The sequence below is a fragment of the Salvia splendens genome, chromosome 11, assembly GCF_004379255.2.
Source record: "Salvia splendens isolate huo1 chromosome 11, SspV2, whole genome shotgun sequence".
Lineage (NCBI taxonomy): Eukaryota > Viridiplantae > Streptophyta > Magnoliopsida > Lamiales > Lamiaceae > Salvia > Salvia splendens.
In genome coordinates this window covers 25,310,001-25,315,745 of record NC_056042.1, presented here as the reverse complement: position 1 = coordinate 25,315,745, position 5,745 = coordinate 25,310,001, and the positions used below count along the sequence as shown (strand labels likewise).

At 35.1% G+C, this 5,745-nt stretch overlaps 1 pseudogene; it reads right to left on the bottom strand.

Annotated features, from left to right (window-relative positions):
* Positions 1 to 1,407: 1,407 nt before the first annotated feature.
* Positions 1,408 to 5,469, bottom strand: LOC121753781 (annotated as a pseudogene).
* Positions 5,470 to 5,745: the final 276 nt, after the last annotated feature.

Genomic DNA, 5,745 nt, shown 5'->3' with positions numbered 1-5,745 from the left:
CTATGAACTGAATTTAATGTGAATATAGTTAACGTGATTATGTTAGGAAAATCATATCTACTTTAATTGTTATATATGATACCATCATTATAAACAAATGTTATCAGTTGGCATCATCATCAGAAACGAAGCTGCCAATTACAAAATTCTGCAGCTGCATATTGTAACTAAGGTAACCATATCACTTAGCCATTTTTGCTCATCTTCATTCCCTCCCTTCGTGTCTCTGCTAAGCTTCCCTTGGTTTTCTTCATTCCGACCAATATAGTAGTACTACTAATTAAATTGAGAATTTATCCATTGGAATGTACAAATAATTCAAACTGGGTTGATTTGATTTTCAATTGAACTAGATATGATTTTCCTAACATAATCACGTTAACTATATTCACATTAAATTCAATTCATACACACAAATGATTCTACCTCATTGCGACTAAGAATATCACACAATTGAATTTTAGCGTAATTGGAGCGAATATGTGCGATTTTTTTTCGCATGAGAGGTTTGTAGTCAAAAGTTTCCACTACAAAAAAAAAAAATCCAAGCTCGATGTTAGAAATTAAAAATTTCAATTGATCGCTAATATCTAGCCGAATAATGAATCTTTACATAAACTTCAAATTTGGTCAATTGACTGTTCTAATGGATTTCCAGAGAGTTTTCAAGATATCAGCTGCTTCTTCATATTTGTGTTGGTAAAATTTGGTCGAGACTTCGCCTTTAGGTGTTTTGCGCTTCAACAATGCGTGGCCTGATGAGTCACTGCCCCATGACCGGCAACGACAGTGGCAGCAGCCCCGTCTGGAGGAGCCACGCACCGGCAAACCATAGAGGAGATCATCAAATCTTATTTTGTTTAAAGAGAAATTTTTGAAATAGTACCAATTTGAATGCACATTTGACAAAACAAAACAAAATAAGTCGCACCTTATTAGAAAGATTTTTTTCCTAAAATAAAAAGTTACTAATTTTAAGAAACGAAAAAAATGGAAATAGTTCCTATTTTTAAAAAAGGAAGTATCAATTTTAGTTTGTAACAATCAATGTAAGTATGTACTCCCTCCGTCCACCTTTTAAAGAACTCTTTTGCCATTTTGGTTTGTCCACGATTTATAGAACCATTTACTTTATTCAACATTTAGTATGCGGACCCCACGTCCCACCAACTTTTTACACTCACAGTCTAATATAAAACTAATACTTTAAATGAGTCACACATTCCACTCACTTTCTCCCTTTACTTTTCTTCACAAAATCAACCACTTTCTTAAAACCCGTGCCGAGTCAAAATGGCTCTTTAAATGGTGGACGGAGGGAGTAACTCATAATGATATGCTAATATAAACAAATAGTGTAACTGTTTAATTCGTAGATGCAAAATTAAAAACAACTAAACACTATCATCAGTCCAAAAGTTTCCATTTTAGCAAATGCTTTTCACATCTGTTTCGAAAGATGGAATTAGAAGCAAGTTACATGGTAATAGAGAAGGCAGCAGCACAAATCCTTGTAGGAAACAGCAAAATTAGTTAGAAAATTAACAAATAATCAAAGGGATATGAAACAGATGAGTCAGCCAGCTAAATGACTAGGTGAGTTGTTGAACATGGTGTGCCACATATACGCTTGAGAAAGTACCATCTCTAGTTCGACCACCGTCCAGTTGTGCGTAGGAAGGTGCTGAAGAAACATCACCATCTCCTGGAAATCCAGCTTCCGTATCTTTTCCGACCACTGCAAACATACAAATTCAATCTCCAACTTCATAACCGACCTAAACACCCGGAAAAAAAAAAACCCAAATACCGAGTTTGTACAAGAATGTAAAAAATCCAAGGTGTCGCTCATTACATGTTCGGAGATGGATAATTTTAATGTAAAGCGAGACTTCAGTTATCGCTTATCTGATGTCTGGTTCTCTAGTGCTATGAGTTTAATTTTTCAATTCTCATCTTTTAATTACAAAAATAGCAATGGACAAAATGCACAAAGTGATCTTACCGTCAACAGAAAACTAGCAGATATGTACACAAGAAAATCCGCTAGTGCATCACCTTCAGCAAGATATGTGTCCCACAAACGACTAACAAGACTGAACGGAATCTGAAAATAACATTGAAACATTCACAGTTGATAGTACTTGCAAATTAATGGCAAAACTTGAATAGGTAGCATGATAATGTAGGCTCCAAACCTCTCGTATAAGAAGGCAATTGAACCAGCGGAAAGCAAATTGAAGAAACTCAAGCCCCTGCTCCTCTATGTGCTTTAAAACAGGTTCTAATTCATTTGGAAAGACAAACAAGTTAATCGATAAATCAATTATCTCAATAAATGAGAGGTTGATAAAGTAAACTCAAAACTACTTTTTCATCTAATAATCACAAATGGAGCAACCAAATTTGGAGTTGATGGGGTTTTTAATAAAAGGATATGTTATCTAAATGGACAAGATTCTGGGCCTATTTCAAGATAGAAGCAACTGGATTGACTATTAAGATCTTACCATCAATCCTTCTAACCAGTTCCTTCAGCTTAAACACAAGACGTTGAATTCCCGGTTGGGCAAAGGTGTAATGATCTTGCATACCGTCAAGCAACTTCGACAGACACCAATAACTATCAGCTTCAACATTTAATATTTTCTCACGAGACAGATCAGCCATTGACCAAGTGTCAATACTACCCTCCAGGTATTCTGATAAAAAAACGACTAAGAAAGGTGTTGCGAGATCGTTTATTCCTTGCACGTAACCACTTGCAGGATGCCGGATAGCCCTTGAATGAGGAAAAGAATAGCATTATTTACTACAGAACTTGATATGAAGGATGATAAAAGGAAAAAAAAAAAACAGCAGAATGATTGATGGATATATCATAAAGCTGCATCTATTATAAACAAAAATATCATACGTTTCCCAGCAAGACAGCCATGCAACTTTGAAGCTCGTCACGTGGTGACAATCTAATAACCATTACATCAAAATTCCTTTTCTTTCTTTCAGAAGGCACATTTTTTCAGTTAAGAATACACTATAATGGAAACAGGTTTATTCAGATATAAACTATTTCCTGTTCAAAAATCCACAAGTAGTGATGAAAAAAGTGCAAACAGTAAAAATTAAACTTTTAAATATATCAACTATCCTTAAAGGAAGATGCCTAGACACTAGGATTTTAAAATCGTTGTTTCTTTTCTTATTTAGCAACACAAAATTCTTCTAGTGATTAGCCTGTAGTTGCTGCCAAAAGAATTCCTGGCACAAAAAATCATTTGGCCTTAAAGATCTACCAGTCACATTTATGTTAACTATTAAATTGAGAATCAGAGGCATGAGGAAACATAATCTATTCAAGAATAAATATTCCAGAATAATCCTTAGAATAGAAACGTGAAACAAGGTTCCTTCACTCAAAAATAGTATACTGTTGAGACGCCCATAGATATGCAAACGAGCACAACCAATATAAATCCAAATAGATGCAAAAAGATCAAGAAACGGCATTACCATGAAACTGGAAACAAAATATTATTGGTGAGCTACTTATGCAAGTGGACAATTACATGTTTTGAAACATTCACTCAATTTTCAGATTGGGGCCAGGATCAGGCACCATTCTCTTATTCAGTCTTTATAAGCTACTATTAATTTTATAAAACCTATTTTCATCATGAAAGCCTTTACTTTTACCCCCTGTTGCACTTCCTTTCACAGGGTGAGAGACATTTGATGCGAAAGGGACAAGAAATCCATAACAAAACAATGAACCAAAGAACTAAGTCAAAACTCTATAAGAGAAAATTATCTAAATTACTAGAACTTCACAGCAATTCAATAATGCAAAAAAGATCAATTGTGAATGCTTATACCAAGAGAAGTCTCCACACAGTTGGACGCAAATAGGGAGGCACGCCGCTCCATGATAGTTCACGTAGTTTTTCTGCATTATTTCATAAAAAAGAAAAGCACTAAGAGAGTGAAGGAAGATAGCCATGAGAGACATTCAGCATTAACCCCAAGAATAAAGCTGAAAATTTCCTTTCAGCCATGATGTTAAAAAGACTATCAAATTGATATACTTTCATAGTCTCGTCGATATTCAAGTGAGTAGCTATGCTTTTTTTGAAATACATAAGAGGCGTGCAGAGAAGTGACTGTCAGAAAACCTGGTTGCACCAAATTTTGTAAGACTTTCCTATCAAGATGGAGATAGAAAAAAAAGTTGTGATGCATGCCATACAGCTATGCATTCAGTGTATGCAGTTTCACAACACATATAAATAAACATGTAATATTATTATCTCTACCTAATTTATTTGATGGAAACAAAAAAAAGTACATACCTAAGATCACAGATGACCCAGATAATTCTTTAGTGAACTTCATTAGCCTAGCAGAATCCGTAGCTCTAGCTCCGACATTGGACTTAGGAATCTCTTTTGATGTGCTTTGACTACTCGTGCTTGAAGGTTTTGTATTGTTAACTGAGGAACTGGCATTAGTGCTACTTCTGTTTTGAAGTTCATCCTTCTAGGATGAAAAACATCAATCAGTAAGTCAAAGGTTTAACTTTTGGATTTCTATGGATCTGATCGTATATTTGGGCAACAAAAAATGGATACCTCAGTCGATCTGTCCTGTTGCTCACTTTGATCTCTATCACTCTCTGGAGACCTCCTGTCAATGTTTGGGGAATGCAGAGTTGATGGATCCAAAGGGTCCGATCTCTGAGTTATCAATATCTTACCAGGGAAGCTGCGACCCTTGAGCAAACTGTACATAGTATATACGTTACGTTTCACTCTTTTCATAAAGGAATAAACTCTAATATCCTTGTGACACCAGAGTTTGGTTTCAGAATCAAACAGAGCAACCTATCTATTGCAATTGAGCACGCCAAGTTAATCTAAGGCAAAGCAGATACCTAATGAATTACTTTTGACAGTATAAAGAGTTGTAATTCATCAATTTGAAAATGAATTTGATCTACCAAGTCAACCAACTAAGGCCAGTATAACCGAAAAGCCTCAAAGAAGCACAAAACCACTGAATTCATCAGATCTGATCTTATTAACTCCGAACCACCAATTCAATTGCATCGTCAACAATCAGCACATATAGACACACTGAGAACTCCACATCCATTTAATTTTGTAGAGAAATCACACAACCATAAAAGTGTATGATCATATGCTAACAGATGGAACCAATTAGCTAAAACTAACACTAATGGTCACAAAATCGAACAGTAACTTAAATTCCCACAAATTCCGCAGAAGGCCTCATAATTTAAATGATGGAATGCCCAGAAAATCAAGTGTAGATCTAAAACAGTGAAAATAATACACACACATACCCTTGAACATTTCGAAGAGTTTGATGGAATCTGGAATCGGTAGCTGGAGATGAAGAAGAAACTTCTTTGTTTCTGTCCTCAGCTCTATTGTTGCTGCTGTTCCTCATGATTTAGGGTCTTCTAGATTTCCCCTAAAATCATCATAAATTTGTTATTACGCTGTATGATCGGCGTTGTGGGGAGTCTGATGCATCATTCGCATATTCTGAATCAATTTTCTGCTTTCCTTGGTATGGTTTTATTATTACAAAAAACTTTAATTTGAATCCCAATAGTGTTTAATTGATCAAGCATAATGTTTTAGTTTGATGTTGTAATATAATGTTTTAGTTCACTCTAATTAATAAGATGGTCAAATGATTGTATGGATCAAATGTAGAATG